This window comes from Pteropus vampyrus, unplaced genomic scaffold (genome assembly GCF_000151845.1).
Source record: "Pteropus vampyrus isolate Shadow unplaced genomic scaffold, Pvam_2.0 Scaffold462, whole genome shotgun sequence".
NCBI lineage: Eukaryota > Metazoa > Chordata > Mammalia > Chiroptera > Pteropodidae > Pteropus > Pteropus vampyrus.
Genome location: NW_011889243.1, coordinates 1,551,842 through 1,570,700, shown reverse-complemented (window position 1 = coordinate 1,570,700; position 18,859 = coordinate 1,551,842). Strand labels below are relative to the sequence as shown.

Here is an 18,859-nt window from a genome sequence, read left to right as displayed (position 1 = left end):
GGGGACCGCCTTCCTCAGTCTCAGCTGCTCAGTCTCCTCCAACAGGGGGTACCAGGATAACAAGACTGCCTGGAGGAGAGGGAAAGGGGTAGCGTCTGAAATGCCACCATTATCTCACATTTGTCTGCTTCCAATGCTGAGAGTTCCTGTTAGAATACAGTAAGCTCTTCCTTGCCCCTCACTTAAGGAGTTCATTATTTCTCCTCTCTGAGCCTCGGTCTCCCCACTTGCAGAATGGGGATCCTTATCCCAGCTCCACACACCCTATAGGGTTCATCTGAGACGCACATTAAATCGAGCTTATAGACAGGCTCCAGGGCATGTTCAGCCTAGAGTAGAGTTAAGGGTGTGCCGGAGGGCCACGCAGCTGCTCAGCCACAGGAGATCTGGAAAGGTTCAGAGTCCATTAGCTTTGACTCCTCAGGGGGCCTGTGTGATGACCCTAGACACCAAAGGACTTTCGAAGGGGTGCTCTGAGATCCTGGGGCGAGACTTCCTAGCCTGGAGCAGCACCCTCCCAGGCATCTGATGGGAGAACTATTAACCTTCCAGGAAGAAGCAGAGCCTCCCTTCCCCTCCCCAGGTGACTTCATGTCTGACGTGGTTTGCAGTGTAATGACCGGACTCTCTTCTCTGTACCAAGTGGGAGCTAGGATGGAGATTTAAAGAGAGGAGAGGTTCGGCTCCTGCTCCCCTCATTATCTTGCCCTCAACATTCTTCCTTTATCTTTCTTCCAATTAGAAATTCATTTGGGTAAGTGGATTAATTAAATGACAACACATGTACAGTGTTAACAACAGTGCCTGACAGTGAAAACGGAGGTGGTGATTATTATTGTTATTATTATTAGTACTATTGCTACAATGCTCTTCTGTGCAAATCCAAATACCATAGTCAGGATAAACTGCTACTAATTCACTCACATCCTAGTATGAATTAATTAAAAAACACCTTGCCTTCCTGCTCATCCTGATCTCAGGTCAGCTTCTCTTGGGATGAGGGTAAATTTGGAGCTTGTCATGTGTGGGACATGATAAGCAACACTTGGGCCTCTGAGCATCAGATTTCAGGGTGACACCCAGGTCTTCCAAACCTGAGTGGAGAAGATGGAGAGCAAGGGGTGAAAAGCCTTGGAGGACTTGAGAGTTGGCCATAGTTCTCAATCAAACCAGGTGTCTAGTTTGGGAGCAGGAAAACCCACAGAGGCAGGGATGAAACACCTGCCTGGAGTACAGACCTCTTCTCAAGACAGGCAGAAGGGAGGAAGGAAGGGCTCTGAGCTGGCTCTGAGCCTGGCTGCCTGCTCACCACCATGCTGGGCACTGCAGAGATGGGACAGGTTTGGGATGCGGGGGGGTGCTAATTATGGGCACACGGAGTAGAAAATGAAGCCCTTCAGATGGCAAATGAGTTTAATAGAAATGAGATGAGCAGAGGCTGTGATGAGAATGGCAATGCTGGGGAAAGGAGAGCTGACAGGCCTGGGTAGGAAGGCTAGGGTGGGTCAGCTTTGCCCTCAGGGGCCAGTGCCCAAGCCCCCAGACCCAGAACCAAGAAAGCAGAGGAAAAGAGGAGAGGTAGGCGGGCATTTGGATTGACAAAATTCCTTAAGAGTGGCACCTGAAGTTAAAGCATGAGGGACTATGGTCAGACTTGCAAAAGAAATTTTTGGCCAGCACAGGGAACAGAGAAGCTTAGAGTCCTAAAGATAAGCATCTGGCTCTCTCAAAGGATCTAGTGCCGGCTCCACCTCAAGGCAGCGGGCAAAGCCTCCTTGCTGAGAGCATTCATTTGTGGAAGAACCCCCTCACCAGGAGCAGGCACTGTCCCTCCCTATCCATATGCCTTGAGAAGGCTCCCTTTGGACCGCAGTCTGTGCATCTATGAAATGGGGATAACAGTGCCTACCTTATCAGGCCATATGAGACTCCAGGTGACACATAGTGCGGATCACTACCCAGTCCGTATTTGGGCCACCATCTCTGAGGGCAGGGCTGAGACCAGCCCTTCTCTGACCCAGGGGCTTAGACACCATTCACTGGGTGAACAGTTGGTTACATCCGCATGTCACCAGAGATCCTGCACCACTTTTGCCTTCTGACTGTCCCACTCTCTGCTCCCTTTTGCGTCCTGCCCTTCCCAGAGGGGGCTGAGCAAGCTGGAACAGGGTGGCCCTCACTACACACAGCACAAGGCCTCAGTTTCCTACTTCAATGGGCCTCAGTTTCCCTGTCTGCACAATGGCTATGCTGACCCAGAGGGTCTTGCGGACCCTTAGTTTCCCTGTCTGCACAATGGCTCTGGGCAGGGACAGATCATCTCAGATTCTGTCCCAATCTTCATCGGCCATTTCTGGCTGGGACACTGTCCATGGCATACCCTGCCCAGCTCTCTTTCTAGCCCAGGATCCTGCATGGCCCTCTGAAAGGAGGCCAGAGGAACTGGGGGTTGAGCAAGAGCTACCTCCAGCACAATAACTAATAACTAGCTGATATATGAATTAAACCTTTTCCAGTTCCTTGCACTATTGAACAGGGAGGATGCCCATGTGCAAGTGTGCATGTACCCCCAGCCCGTGGAGCCAGGAGCTCCTGGGGCTCCCATGCATGTGGCAAGTCAGTCAGGTTAGCAGAGAGATTACATGCTGGCAGCTCCTGGTGGAATCCCTAGTTGCTCCAGCTCCTGTGAGAGGGCCCCCTGAGTGTGGGGCTGCAGGAAGTGAGGGAAGGATGTACTAGGTGTAGTCAAAGGGGGAGGGGATGGGGCTAGCTGAGAATCTTGAGGACAAGGGGGCAGGATACTCCTTCCCATGGGTTCCTGAAGAGGAGGCAGGCTGTCCAGAAGCCAATAATTCCATAGGAACCCCAGTCTGAGTGTGGAGATACAGCCCTTCTCTGAGGCCCCAGCTTAGGAGACCATGACCCTGTCTCTCCCCTAACCTCTCAAACCCTAACACTCTCCACCTCTTCTTCAAGGCCTTTCGTGACTCTCCTTCACCCCTCTCACAGCCAGCCCTCAAGGTCAAGGGCCAGCTCCTCTTGCCAGTAGAGTCTGGCCAGGGAGTCTCCACTCTATAAGTGGCTGGTCCAGCCACCTTCTCCATGACCTATAAAACAAGCCCGTTAGCCCCTTCTAAACAACACAGATATGTGCCAACAAATAGGCACAAGTGACACAAATATTTTAACAGCCAATTCCTACACAGGACATAGACATCCTATGCTTAAAAAAAAAGATGAGTATCCCAGTGGGTTCTGGATCAGGCTGAAGGCCCTGCAGGCAGGCAGCCAGTGCCTCCCCACACCTGGCAGACAGAAACTGGCCTCTGGGGGAAGCTGGGGACGCCTAGGGAAGCCCTTACATATCAAGTCCTGAAGCTAAGGCTGCCCCAGTGGCATCAAGAAGTCCTTCCTTATATCTAGCTTAAATCAAATGAATTTTCTATCCCTTCATTCAACATACACTCTTAGGCAGGTACTCTGGGTCATGCCCTGGTGGAAGGAAGGAGAGATTTCCTGGGTCAACTGAGAACCATGTGCAGGAAATAGTAATAGGAAGTGGCTGTGGTGTCTGCTGGGGTGGATGTATAGGGAGGTTTCCAGTGTTCCTGGGTGACTTAAACTATGGCAATTCCCCATGATCCAATTTTCCCAGCTAAGCAGGAAACCCGACCACCTCCTTCTACCACCCAGTCCAATGTATGTCTTCCTGAGCTTACTGGGTGTGAGGGGCTCTCACCCTGGACTTCGGTCCTATCTCAGGCACTAGCTTACCTTAGATGAGTCTCTACTCCAAGCTTCACCCTGAAATGGCAGTATTATCTTTAGCTGCTTCTCTGTCTACCTTCTCTCAGAAGCCCCTTCCTACTCCTTAGGCATCCTACCCAGACTCTGCCATATTGCCTGAAATTCCACTACTAGGGGTCCCTCCTCTGTGTCCACATTCTCTGCATGGGGTTGCGACAACACCGCCCCAGCTCCAGAGACAGCCTTCCCCACTCCTCCTCTCATCCCCAAACCCCAGAGGCTGAAGCTGGAGGATCCAGTGCGGGGTGGGAAAGTTTCTGCCACCCTCCATACAATCAGCAGAGTGTGGCAAAATGACCTGTGAGTCCTGGGGCCTGGCCTGACATGAGGTCACCTGGACAGGAAGGCCTAGGGAGAGATCATGAGGGTTGAGCCTGGGGTCCCAGGGCAGGGCACCTCCATCAGGCTGGGGCAAGACTGAGGCCAGCCTTTGCCTTCAGACCACAGCCTGAGTTTGCAACACTGAGCATCTGCTGGGGAAGGTGGGAGGAAAACATGGAGCCCGCCCCGGGCGACTGACCCAGATTTCTCTCCTATTTCAGCCACACAGGAAGGAGAGAGAGAGGAGAGGAGAAGAGAGGAGAGAGGAGAAGAGAGGAGAGAAGACAAGAGAGGAGAGGAGAGGGGAAGAGAGGGGAAGGTTAGGAAGGGGAAGAGAGAGAGGAGAGGAGAAGAGAGGAGAGAGGAGAAGAGAGGAGAGAAGACAAGAGAGGAGAGGAGAGGGGAAGAGAGGGGAGGGTTAGGAAGGGGAAGGGAGAAAGAGAGGGGAGGGGGAGGGGAGGGAGAGGGGAGGGGAGAGATTTCCCAGCCTTGGCAAAGGGGTGGGAAGTGAGGAGGCTCGCTTACTGAAAACTCTGGGAAATGAGAAAGAAATCCTTCCCAAATCCCTTGCTGCTGTCACTAATAGCTAAAATATGCTCTTGACAACAAGGTGAATCTTCCAGCCTGATCTTGCTGCCAGGAGCTAAAGTCCCAGACCTGGCTGTTAGGGGACAGGCCCAGGCCCTAAGTGGTCAGGGCTAAGCCCTGATCCTACTCTTTGCCTTCCTGACCTCTCCTTTCTGGGCAATGTCCCCCAGCACTGCCCAGGGAGGCAGTGAGCTCCCCACCGTGACAGCTGTATAAGTGGCAGGAGAGGGTACCCACCTGTCAGAATCTCATAGCAGGCATTTAAGGATGGGTGGGAAGGGGGCCAGCACAAAAAAAAAAAGCTGGATAGTTCCTCTCAGCCTGATGCCGTGATGCCCACCTCTACAGTTCCTGTCCCTGGGAGGCCAGACCTCAGGACCCAAGGGAAGGCTTCATGAGGAGCAGGGTAGAGCTGGGCCCAGACCAGGCAGCAGCAAGTTTGGGAGCTTTCCAGCTAGAGGAGGAGGAAAAGGTTGTGTCCTGTGAGGCTCCTGACATGGCCAGCACACATATGGATGCAGAATTGTACTCATTTGGATGCATGGACACACAGCTAGACACACATGACATACACACAGAGACCTTCAAGTACGAAAAGAAGCAGACCTGAACTCACACAGGTGGGTACTTGCATGCGCATGACAGTGTACACAGGAACCTGGCCATGCAGTGCTTGGCTCCCTTATGGGCTGCTCTGAGCCTCATGAGGTACATGAGACTTTCCCCAGAGACAAGCTGCTAGGTGCTCCAGTCAAATCCTGGAAAATCTTCTAAGACTCCAGAGGGAAGCCTCTTACTCTGCCAACATCCCAGGCTTCTTGTCTGACCTCTACCCTTAGTGGGTCCTGCATTACCTTCTCTCCTGCCAGGCCTTCTCTGCACCATGCAGGCTGTCCCCTCTGGCTCTGCCTTGGACTCTAAGAGCTAGGGGTCTTGCCCTGGCAGAGGAACCCAACATCTCACTGAAGGGTAAGAGGAACCCTATCTCACCAGCTGTTCATGTGTGACCCTGGGCAGAGCCCTGCTGCTGTCAGGCCTCAGTCTCCCTTCTGCCCAATGTGGCTGACCCCAATGGAGGGGTTGCTTCGAGGGCTGGGAGCTCCGATGGCTGGGATGCATGGTACAGGTGGATGCCTTCATGGTCATGGGTACCCTCCAGGCCAGTGCAGCCCAGGGCATCTGGTCTCTGAGCCTAGAGACACTCCCAATATGGTTGGGGTATCTTTACTCTTACATACCCCTCCACAGCTGGCCCAGTCCCCATGCTGGTGACCACTGCCCCCGCCACACTTCCCCCATGGAGAGTGACCTGCTGACACTCCACCTTGCACTGGGCAGGAAAGGAAAAGCATGAGCCTCCCGACATGTCTTGGGCCTCTAGCCATTTGTAGAAGCCCTGGCCTTTAGGAATTGTCCTCATAGGCCCCTCCAGTGACTCCCAGCATCTGTAGGAGGAGGGCACCTATGCTCCCAAAAGCTCCCATGGCTACCCTACCCTGTCTCTACAACCAGGCCCACCCACCTGGGTATTTTGTAATTGAATTCTGCCTCTTCTTGACTCTGATCTCTCAGACTTAGAGGCTTTGTATAGGCTGTTCCATTTTCCTGTGGTGCCCTTCCTTCTCCATCAGCCTAAAAATGCCTCCTTCTCCTTAAAGAACGGTTCACATTTCCTTCTCTGTGCCACCTTCCTGCCCCACCCACTCATATCCAGGCGATGCTCTGGTACTACCTCCATTGGACCTGTTTTACCCTGCACTGTTCAAGTTTGGTTATGCTGCTGTCCAAACAAGGCTGTGGGCTCCCCCAGGGCATGGCAGGATCTGAGCATCTCAGCATGCTTCAGACCATCCACAGAGCCTGATACTGAGCACACAGCATCCAGCAAGTGTTTGTTGAATGAATGAATAAACGAATGAATGAATAAGCGATGTGAATGTGTGGACATCCTTGCTAAGTCCCAGTATGAACTGAGACACAAGCTTCAAAGGTCCACTTCATGGGGGCAAGGCTGCCTCTCTGCCTCAGGAAGCCTTGCAGGCAGATACTGGCCCCTCATTCAGCAAACACCACCAGCAGGGCACACAGTGGGTGAGGCCCTAGTTGGCAGAGAGTGCGCAATGCTCCAGGTCAGTGGGTACACACCTGAGAGTCACGGGAGAGCACCACCTGTGGAATGCAGACCTCAGACAGTGTATGGCTGCTCCCTATGTTCCTCATTTGCTGATTATGAGTACCTGCTTTGAGATCAGTCCTGGGCTGGGAGACCCAGGAAGATGCAGCCCCTGCCTGCCCTGGGAGCTCATGGAGGAGAGAGGCAGGTGTAGGAAATGACTAGATGGAGGCAGAAAAGAGTGATGGCTCAGCAGAGCCACAAGGCCTGGTTCATGTGGCCCACCACTTAGCAGCCCTGTGATCTTGGGCAGCTAACTTAATTGCCTTACATCTCAGTTTTCCTCATCTGTAAAATGGGGATAAGTGTATTTACCCCTTAGTATTGTTATGCAAATTAAATGCTTGTAAGATGCTTTTAACAGAAGCTGGCACAGAAAAGACACTCAAGAAACAAGAGAGACTGCTATTGTGTTTTATCAGTAGTTCTGAAGAGCCTGAGACAAGGTGTGTAGCAAAGAGGCAGACTGCCAGCAAGGGAGGTGGGGACCTGTCAAGGGCTGGGTAACTCAGCCTCTTGGCATGATGGTTGGCTTGACTTCCCCTGCTCAAGGAACCAAAGGATCCAAAGAGATCTGGGTGGAGGGACTCTGAGGCAAGCAGTAGAGCTGGAACAGGGATATATTGGGTATATTGACCAGAGAATTCCCTGGAGGGGAGAGAAGAGAAGACTGAAGTGGATAAACAAGGATTCATTCGTGAAACAGGGGTCTGGGTGTGCTCATCTTAGCCCTTCGGTCTGAAACAGTACATAGATGAGGGGACATATGCAGGAAGGGGCTGTTCTTGCCTGGCTATGGAGGTCAGCACCAGCAGAGGTGTGCAGGTCTGAATGTGGCAGCGCTGGGGTAGGGGTCAGGGACATTCTCCCAGCAAGAGAAGGGCAGAGGGCTTAGGAGCCTCTTTCTCACTGCTAAAAAGGCTTCCATGAGCCTTCCTAGGCTGATGCTTGTGTGGTGTCCCAGGGGTATGAAGGCCACTCTTTAATCCAAGCCATCCTGGCAGAACAGGGAGGAGCAAGGGGCCATGGGGTAGAGGAGGCAACCTGGAAAGTGAACTCCCTTGGGATACATGGGATGAAGGGCACTCTAGTGGGCTGTGCTCAGGGAGAGTAAGTACCTGGTGGAGGAGGGGAGGCTGTCAACCTCTGCTCAGCAACCCCCATGCCGCTTCTCATTCTCCCTACCTAAAGCCACCCCCCATCAGCCTTGTCAGTGTGACATTAACAAGTTGACATTAATAAGCCAGAGCTCCTCTACTTGTCTGCCAGATTGGGCCTCAGCCGTGGAAGAATTGCTAATTACAGCCACAATAAGGAAATATCTATGCTGGACATCAATATTATTGCCTCCTGTGGTTCCCTGCCTGTTGATTTGGGGCCATCTTTCTAGGACAGCGCCAAGTGATGACAGGAGAGAAGCTCCATTTGGAGAAGGGAGTGTCTCCAGCTGGATTCATTCATGAAACCGGGGCCTGTTCCCTCTGGGCAGAGTTCCCTCCACCCAGGGCCCAGGGCTGAGGCTGAGCGTCAGGGGTCCATGAGACAGGAGGAGGAGGTGATCTTGCTGAAAGCCCTGGCTCGCTGAGTGACTTCAAGCATGCCTCTTTGCCTCTCTGGACCTCGGTTTCCTCAACTGCCAAATCAGTACGATAATTCCAGTTCTGCCTATCACTCCTTCAATGCGGAGGAGTGACTAAAGTGCAAAATCAAGCTTTAGGAGGGTGACCTCAGTACAAACACAGGGGCTTAATGGGCTGGAAGAGACAGGCAGGGGTAGCTCTAGGGCTGAGAGGCACCAACAATGGGACAGATATGTCCCAGCTCAATGAACTCTTGGCAGCAAATACCTTCCCCCTCCCTTGGCCCCAATCAAGCACTCAAAACTTGGTGGAAATCAAACTAACATTAAAGCCAGGCAGAAGAGGCAAATCTTGACTCAGATGTGCAGCAGGCCAGTTGACATCTGGTGTTCCTGAGCCCCAGCCCTTAAACATGTGAGGACTTCAACGCTTTCAACCCATACCCAAAACCCAGCATGCTGTGCCAGTCACAGGTGGAACTCACATACAGGGTGGCCCTTTAGCCACGGAGAAGCTCTCACAGGCAACCCCCCAGAATCGAGAATCAGAGTTCAGTGGAGAAACACCATTAGAGAAAGCCCAGAGAGCCATGTGAGCTGCCCTGTGCCTGCTGGGTTCATCACAGTCACAGGCACATAAAACATGCACACTCAGAACACAAACACATGGCCAAGTTCATAAATGAATGCATACTGGCTGGAAACAGGCCGGCACACACAGGCACACACACGCACACATGCAGCATCTTGGGCCCAAAGCCAAGCCTGGACCATGGAAACCTCTCCCTGTTGAGAAGAAAGTGAAGAGCCTCGTGTGGCCTCCCAGGCACATATGGCCTCTCTGCCATGGCTAAGCCAAGCAGCAGTGATGAGGAGGAAGCTGGAAAGTGGAGCTCAGATGTGCCCTGAATATTTCACAGGAGATTTTTCTTCACAGGAAGTCCTTTCTTCGCCTGTATGCATGTCAGGGTGTAATTACCCATTAGGTAGAGGAGCAGAAAGCAGGGGGCTGTGTGCGTGCAGCTCTAGGTCTGGGCCCTCACTCTGCCTCCGCTGCAGGCCTGGTCCAGACTGACAGGGCCCATCTACCTCTCACCTGCCCCTGAGAGAGGGAAAATAGGATGCCACTTTGGGACATGGAATGTCCTGACTCAGGGTCACCTCTGCCCTAGGTCCTTGGACTCTGCTCCCACCTAAGGAAGGGCCAAAGTCCCCCCACACTTTTGTCCACCTGCCTCAGGCTCTCTTTGCAGGGGATTAAGAACACTGGCAATCTCACCCTCTCATATTCCCGCTCTCCTCTCCAACCCATGAAGCTATTTGCAGTTCCCCAAGCAAAGAGCAAAGGACAGAGAAGACCGAGATAGAGCGAAGGCAGAGAGAGGTGAGCACCTGAGGAAGGGAGAGGAGGCATCTCAGCTGGTCGCTGGAGCCTCCTCCCCTTACAGGGCTTGCCCTCCTGAGCGAGAAAAGGGAAGGGAGTTCACACCGCCCTGCTTTTGCCTCCCACCAGGAGCACTCTCCCTTAGTCCTTTTGTCCTAGAAAATGTCCACCAGGCATAAGCTAAGTTTAGGTGATATGTCCTCCAAGAAGCCCTCCAGGATACCTCCTCAGGTCAGGAGCCTCGTCTGGCTCCTCAGCCCTTTGTACTCCCCTCCATCATTGTTCTGTAAGCAAGGACTGAAAACTTGATGATAGGGACCAGAGAGGAAAAGACAATGAGTGAAGAGGTGCAAGTGATGCATTTGGAAGTGGGCAGGACTTAAGTGAAGAGCACATGCCCTACGGTGTTAACATCAAGTTACTTTATGGCTCAATGATCCCACTCCCCGGATAGACGCACCCCACAAAGACCATCACACAAATGTACACAGCAGCATTATTCATAATGGCCAAAAAGTGGAAACAGTCCACATGTCCATGAATGGATAAACAATGTGGCTTACACTTAAAATGGAATATTATTGGGTCATAAAAAGAAATGAAATACTGATCCATGCTACAACATGGATGAACACTGAACATGTTATGCTAAGTTAAAGAAGCCATACACAAAAGGCCACATATTGTATAAAATGTCCAGAATAGGCAAATCCATAAGAGACAGAAAGCAGATAAGCGGTTACTAGGGCCTAGGGGATGGAGAGAGGGGAGTGACTACTAATGGATATAAGATTTCCTTTTGAGGTAATATAAATGCTCTGGAATTAGATAGTGGTGCTCATTGTACAATCTTGTGAATATACTAAAAAAGACCAAATTGTACACTTTAAAATGGTGAGTTTTATGATATGTAAATTATATCTCAATTTTTAAAAATTGTTTGAAATGGAACAAAACACATTCACAAGCTACATCCTTGGTTGGGGCCTCTAGTTTTCAACATCTGTCTCCCCCAACCCTGACCACGAATGGAGAGTCAGCCCTACCTGAAATCCCTCTGTGGTCCCCAGAGCTGGCACCCCAAAGTCAAGCACCTAAGCCACAGCAGTGACCATAGCAGCACATTACCCCAGGCCACATTTTGGGCTTTGCAAAACCTCCCTTGGACAACTCTGGTCCAGAATCACAGCCCTGTCTCAGGGAAGGCCACCGGGACCCAAGTTCAGGGTCATCTATCCTAAGGTCACATGGTAAGCTCTTTTCAGTTCTGAGAAGAGAAGCCAGGCCTCCTGACTCTGAGGCCAGCCTGTGGTGAGCAGAGGTAGGCAGACATAAAAGCGCAGGCAGCTCTGCCACTGCTTCTTGCCTCAAGGCCCCTCAGATCCCGGGGCAGGCTTCAGAATCAAGTCTATTCACTACGTCTAGTCTCAGTCCTCTTTGGGGCCCTGAAGGCAGCTCAGCCAGGCAATGAGGCCCCTGCCCTTCACTCCTTCTTCACCACAGCCCCAGGGAGCCACAGTGGCTTCCCACAATCTCCAGGCAAGGCCAGCACCATGACCTAAACATCCAGTTTCTCAGAGGCCCAGCACAGCTTGACTAGACATTCCGGGTTGGCCGGGGCAGTGGCCAACCAGAGCCTCAGGTATAGACAGGCTTTCAGGTAAGGTGACCAATCTTTCTGGGATTGAGAGCTGCTAAAACTAGGACAGTCCTGGGCAAAAGAGGACATTTGACCACCACGCCTGGGAGGGCCCTAGTGGGTAAGCCATGGAGGGAGGGGTCTCCTCTCCTGAGAGGCCTTCTCTGTCTTCCTCTTGTGCTTACCTTCTCTTTGTCTCGGCCATCCTCCCTCCCAGAACCTTGCATCAACAGAAAGGAATCTTCTCTTTTAGCTTTTCTTCAGGTCCCTCAAGGAAAGCAGGTTTCCAGAACCAGCCCCTTGAGTGTCTGTGTCCGTGGAGATGCCCTGGGTGCAACTGGGCAGAGGGAGCAGAGGGCAGGGTGAGGCCCTTCACTCCTTCAGCCATAGCCTCCCCGCAGGCCATCAGCTCCCAGAGGGCAGAGAACTAGTTTCTGTCTGGTTCACAGCTGTGCCTCTGGGTCTAGAAGGCTAGGTGCCCATTAAATATTTGCTGAATGAATGATTGAGTCCATTTTCAACTTTAGGCTTTCCTATGGTAGGTCTGAACCGCTGAAGAAAAAAAGAGTTTGGAAGCTACTGGCCTTAGAAATAAATTCTATAGTCTTCAGCGGGCCATGGAGGCCTCCTCCATCTGACCCCTCACACCTCTCAGCCTCCCCTCCAACTCACTAACAGACCCCAGGCCCCATCTCCAGGCCTTACCTCAAATAGTTCCCCTTCCTGGAGCACTCTTAACCTATTCTGGGTACCTTTTCATCTCACTTTGTCACTACGTGCCTCCCTCCCATAGCTCCCTCTTCAGGTGATCCCTGGAGGCAAGTTTGGGAGGGTGAGCAGGTGAGAATGAGGGAAGAGCTGGAGGCTACCTGACTCAGGCCCTGGATCAGCCTTGAGGTGAAAGGGTATCTGGGTGTCTGAGGGTCTGACTGCCAGCAGCTGGATGCAAGGTTACCATTGGCTGACAGGGGAGGGGAGGAGGAAAGGAGGAAAGCGGGGAGGAGGGAAATGATGGGGAGGGAGAGGCTGCTTTTAGCCTCAGGGTCCTGGGAAGGCTAAAGGCAGAGTCCAACACAGTGATGAAGAGATTGGGCACTGGTCACCTTTTCAGACGCATGATATTCCCCCAAAGACACGGATCAGTCCCCGCTGTGCACGCTGAAGTAAAGCAGGGAAGGAAACCCTTCTGGGACAAAAACACCAGCTTTAGACAAGAAGTCACACCTTTCTACTCCCCTGCCCCCATGCACCAGTGGGGTGAGAAGCAACCTGGTACCATCTGGGGCCTCCTGCTATATCCTTCTTCAGCCTAAGGAAGTCAGCCTGGGTGACTTCTAGGGTCAGACTCTCCTAATCCTGGTTATAGTCTGAGCCCTGACCCTTGTCCTATAGTGAGCCCAGTTCCTATTCATACACTGAAACTTGAGTCTGGTCATACAGTCAGTCCTGACCTTGCTCGCACTCTGAGCCCTGGCCTGGCAGGGTAGACCAGCCCTTAAAGAACTAAAGGAGGTTCCAGATGCCTCAGCTTCTCCTCCTACTACTCCTCAGGGCTGGTGCTAGATCCAGTCTGTGTGTGTCAGAGACAGGTCCCAGCACTGTGTTACTGCTGGCGGCTGTCCCAAGGTGGCTCATGGGTGGCTGATTTCTGATCTTCTCAAGACCAAGACTGAAAATGTGATATGCCTCCTCTGGTATCAGGACACAGCAGGTGTCTAATAGATGCCAGCTCCTCTATGAGCCCAGCCTTAGGTTTCCACAGAGAAGCTGCCACTCTTCTTTCCCCTTCTAGTACTTATTTCTTCCACATCCCCTCTGAGCTCCCAGATGGATCCAGCTCCACCTCCCTCTCTTTCCCAAGGGTTCAGAAAAAAGCTGTAAATTCCTGGAAACCTGCCTCTTCCCCTTTCACTCGTCCCCTCTTCTGGCCTTTCCCAGCGCAGATGCACATCATACTGGTCTCCATTCAGCGTTCAATGTCCTCAGCTGGCTGTCAGCTAATCCCTACAGAGGTGTTAACTGATAATTAAGATGTTAGCTGTAAACTTAACATGTGATTCCCTGCCAGGAGCATTTTGGTTTTAACAGGTTGCTCGTGGAAATGGGAAAAACTTCTAGACCCAGCCAAATGGCAGAGTGGGGTGTGGGGTTATTTTGTGCCTGGAGTTCTGCCAGCCTTCCTGGAATACCCGCTTCTCCCTCCCCTTACCCAAGGTGGGCAGAACTCAGGTGCTGGAGCCCAGAGAGCTGCTTTCTAGTCTCAGTTCCACTTTCTAAGAGTTGATACCATTGGACATATAATGAAACCTCTCTGAACCTCAGTTTCCTCATCTGCAAATGAGTATATAGAATGTCAACCTTGCAGAATTGTGATGAGGCCCTCAGAAACCAAGAGCTCCCCTCGTCCCTAATGTCCCTTTGCTTTGTCCTTCATTGCAGGTAATTGTGTCTGCTTCCCCACCTCCTGCCTCTTCACACTCCACCCCCAATCAATCACCAAGTCTGTCTATTCTCTCTACTTCCTAAATCTCTCCCCAGGTAAAATCGATGGAATCAAATGCCAAGGCCTGGACAGCCACAGAGACTATGGGGACACTGAGTATACAGTGGGAATGGAGCTTCAGAGTCATGGGGAAAGGACAACTTATTCAAATCAACCATGTGGAAACAACTGGCTGTCTGGTCATTTGGGGGAAAAACACTTAGGTTCCTACCTTAAACCACACACACAGAAACATTCCAGATGAACCAGAGATTTGAAAATTTTTAAATGTCATAAACAGTTAGAAAACAATATAAGACCACCTTTTCAAAATTCTGCAGTGGGTAAAGCCAGAATATCTAAAGGAAAAGAATGACAGACTTGACCACAGAACAATTTAAAACTTTTAAGGGGTTAAAAAAAAATTCTATAAATTTAAATGACAAAAAAAAAGAAGCATAAACTGTAGGAAAAAATATTTGCAACATATGATAGATAAAGTGTTAAATCCCTTACCCTTTTATAAATCAATTTGCTCTTGCAAGTCAATAAGATGCATTTCACATCTTATTGCGAAACACCATCCCCATCACTAAAACCAAGGTCACCTGTGACCTCCCCATGGCTAATGCATGATCAATGCTCAGTCTACATCTTACTCGACCTCATGTTTGAAGCACATCTTGCCCTTGTCTTCCAGGATATCATACTTGCCTGATTCTCCTCCATCTTGATGGTTGCTCCTTCTCGGTCACCTTTTTGGTTCCTCCTCAGCTCCCCAATTTCTAGCTGAAGGAGGCTCCAGAACTGGGTCTTTGATCCTTCCCTTTTCTATCTATTTTCATCCCCTTGATGCTCATCCAATCTCATTGTTTTAAATACTATATTTATGCTGATGACCCTAAATTTGTATCTCTAGCCCAGACTTATTCCCTAAACTCCAGCCTCATATATCCAGCTGTCAACTCCACATTTATACTTGGATGTGTACTGACACCTCACACCTTACAGTCCACAGCCAGGGCCTGCTCACCAATGTGCCACCCAGGCAGTCACACAGAACCCCACAGTCAGGAGGGCCCCAGGCTTGGTTTAATGCTTTAATGTCACCAACTGAAGATTCTTAATAATTTTCTTAAACAAAGGGCCACCTTTTTTCATTTCGCTCTGTGCCCCACACATTATGCAGCCAGTCCTGTCCACAGCAGAGTTCCCCCACTCCAAACCCACTACTCCATATTCTCTGCTCTGTCTCTGTTGTTGGCAGCCCCACCTTTTTAGTTACTTGGGCCAAAACCACTGGAGTCATTGTTATGGACTGAATGTTTGTGCCCCCAAATCCCCACATTGAGGACCTCACCACAGTGTGATGGTATTTGGAGGTGGGGCCTCTGGTGGGTAATCAGGGTCAGGTGAGATCATGAGGGTGGTGCCCTCCTGATGTAATTATTGCCCTTACAAGAAGAGGGAGAGACACCGGCGCTCTCTCTCCACCTGCACACAAAGAATTCCTGTGAGCACACAGTGAGTTAGAGGCTGTCTACAAGCCAAGCAACGGTTCCTCACCAAGAACTGAGTCTGCCAGCACCTTGATCTTGGACTTCCCAGCCTCTAGAAATAAAAGTGTGTTGTTTAAGCCACCCAGCCTATGGTATTTGGTTATGGCAGCCCCAGATGACTAAAACAGTAATCTTTGGCTCCCTCTCTCTCACACGCACCACTTCATCCAATCCATCAGCAAATCCTATTGGCTCTACCATGAACATGCACCCAGAATCTATCCACTTCTCCCCAGCTCTATTAAGGCCCCATATTGTAAACCCCGCCGTCCTTTCCTTGGGTCATTACAACAGCCTACTGACTGACCTCCCTTCTTTTGCTCTGGCCCCCTTCATAGCAGCCAGAGTGATCTGGTTAAAATGAAATTCAGATCGTGTCATGTCACTAAATCAGAACCTTCCATGACTCCCTGCTTCATTCTAAGGAAAAAACCATGTTTTTAGGGTGGCCCACACGGCCCCACATGATTTGGCTCTTGATCCCTCTCTGGCCATACCTCCCACTCTCTCCTCACTCACCCTGTTCTAGTCACAGTGGCCTTCTCACTGAGTCCTGAACAGACCAGGCTTGGTCCTGACTCAGGGTCCCAGATATCCACATGACTCATTCTTGCTTCCTACAGGTCCTTACTTCGGTGCCACCTCACAGTAAAGCCTTCCTGACTACCATATCCAAGTGGCCCAACACTTCCCATCCCTCTCTGCTTTATTTTTTTCTCCTTAGTACACTCATACACACACTGTATTTCACTTTTTTGTTTTTCCTTGGCTATCTCTCCTCTACTAAAGCATAAGTTCCATGGAGCAAATTTTTTTTGTCACTTTTGTACACTGTTAGGTCCATTACCAAAACAGTGCCCAACACATAGTAGGTGCCCAATAAATGCTTACTGACTGAATAGATAGATGAATAGAAAAATAAGCTGAAAACATGATATGAACCAGCAATTTATAAACAAAGAAACTGAAATAGCCAACACACGAATATACTCAGCCTCATTAGTAGTCAAAGAAATGAAAATAAAATCAGTTTTACCTATTAGATTGGCAGAGATTTAAGTGATCAATAAAACCCATGGTTGACAAGGGGAAGGGGACGAGGCCTCTTGTTCATGGTAGGTTTGATACAGCCTTCTGGAGCTTGATCTGGCCATACAAATCAAATCTTGAAATGCGCATGCTCTCTGATCCTGGCAGTCAACTACCAGAAATATTCCTGAAGGACCCAGAACATGAGTGCACACAGATGTATGGATACTGGAAACCATCTAAATAGCCACCAACAGGATTAATAATTGATACATAATTTAATGACCATCCAAACAATGGGTGTAAAAAGATAGGGAAGAACTCACGAATGAGATACACAATATATGAAAGTAAAAAATCAAATGACAGAGCAGTATAACTATCATGATCCCATGTTTTTCTTTTTAAAATATGGATATAAGTACATAGAAAAAAGACTGGAAGGATATCTATGAAACTAGTTAGCAGTGTTTAGCCTGGGGAGGAAGAGATTATGGGAAGGACTTGAACCACATACTTAAGATACTTCTAAATTGTTAGATAGGTAAGTAGGTAGACAGCATATAGAGAACATATTACCTTAATAGTCAGAAAAATAACTCAGCTTACAGAGAAAACAATTCTCATGTTTCCTCAATGTTGAGGATGCAGAAATAGGACGTTCCAAGCCCTCCATTACCCAGCCCTGCCTAATTCCTGCTACCCCCACCTGTACCTCTGCACTCCAAGCACTCTGGGTTCCAAGCTCATGAAACTATTTTCTATTCCCAGGTCCTTTCACAACTCCAGGCCTGTCTCACAGCTCTTTTCACAGACACAAAGGCCCAGTTGACCCTACCCCGTGACCTGTTCAGCCTGGACTCTGCTGTCAAGAGAGCCAGACAGAGGAAGACAGGACCCTGAAACCACTCTCAACAGCCAGGACTGCTACCCTAGCCTCTAGCAGAAATGGCCTACAGGACATGGTGGATCAGAAATGGCCACTCACTGTGGCCAGAGCAGGCTTGGCTGCCCTTGATTCCAGGGCTCTGGAGGCCCCTGATCTGAGGGGGCTAAAGTGGGCCAGGCAGGGAGTACTGGCCAGAGGTGGAGGGAGACTGGGGCTTCAGTACCCACTGAAGTTGCCAGATTTAGCAAATAAAATTGTATGTCTCATGCGGTATTTGGGATATACTTGAGTTAAAAAAATGATTTATCCGTCTGAAGTTCAAATTTAACTGGACATTCTGTATTCTTTCTGGCAAGACTAGCCCACAACCTATCCCAGCCCTTGGGGTGCTTGGTCCTAAACAGGAAGCATCCATGTGAGGTGTCCAGGAGCAGCAGAGAAACACCAAGTAGAAAAGTGAGCTGAGTGCCCGGAAGAGCACCTCTGCCCAGGTGGAGTCCCACAGAAAGCAGGACCTTCTAAAGTCAGAGCCATCACTCATAGAAGCACCCATACAAGGTGAGTACAGTGACTCTGGCAGGGAAAAGCCAGAGTGACAGCAAATGGAGCCCCACAGATGCAAAACCTCCCACAGCCAAAGTACTTAGCAGGTGTGTGCTGCAAAAGTCCTGAACAAATCACAGTCAGCATATGAGTAAATGGGCACTAGAGGAAGTATGTGTCCTAGGGCAGGCCTCTCAGTGCCCCAGGAGGTGGTCTGGTAAGGACAGATCAATGCTGGGGTGGTCTGCTTTCAGGTCCAGAAACTCCTCTCCAGGAGATTCTATTGCAGGGATCCCCAACCCTAGGCCAGGGACCGATACTGGTTCACAGCCTGTTAGGAACTGGGCCACACAGCAGGAGGTGAGTGGTGGGCCAGCAAGGAAAGCTTCATTTATATTTGCAGCCGCTCCCCAGCACTAGCATCACTGCCTCAGCTCCACCTCAGATCATCAGGCATTAGATCCTCATAGGAGAACCGGTCCGTGGTGCCAAAAAGGTTGGGGACCGCTGCTCTACTGTGCCACTGCTCTACACCATTGCCCCTGGCAAGGACTCATTCAGTCCTTACTTCCAGAGACGCCCCCCAACCCAACGGAGAGGTATGAGGCAGGTGAGCCGACCTCACTCTCCCCCTACCTGGGTCAGACGGCACCAGGAGGCAAACAGAGAGGCCTCTGGGGACCCGGGGAGCAGCAGCCTGTCCTTCGCGGTCCCAGCATGCACTGTGGGAAAAGAGCAAGAAGATTAGTGCAGGCAAAAATGAGGCTTAGTTATCCAGGGTGGACCCACCTCAGCATGGGTTCCCCAAGACAGATCTGGTCCCCCAGCCCAGCAGGGCTCCATGCTGCCTCCCACACTGGGGATGG

The 18,859-nt window shown here is 50.6% G+C and overlaps 1 protein-coding gene across 1 annotated transcript in view; it reads right to left on the bottom strand.

The window, feature by feature from the left end:
* The window catches only part of LINGO1 (leucine rich repeat and Ig domain containing 1), a 102,891-nt gene that overhangs the window by 44,399 nt on the left and 39,633 nt on the right, over positions 1 to 18,859 (bottom strand). Inside the window, exon 3 of the mRNA XM_011382128.2 lies at positions 18,630 to 18,715. The gene's annotated coding sequence lies outside the window, so the exon portion shown is untranslated. The remainder of the gene's footprint in view (positions 1 to 18,629; positions 18,716 to 18,859) is intronic.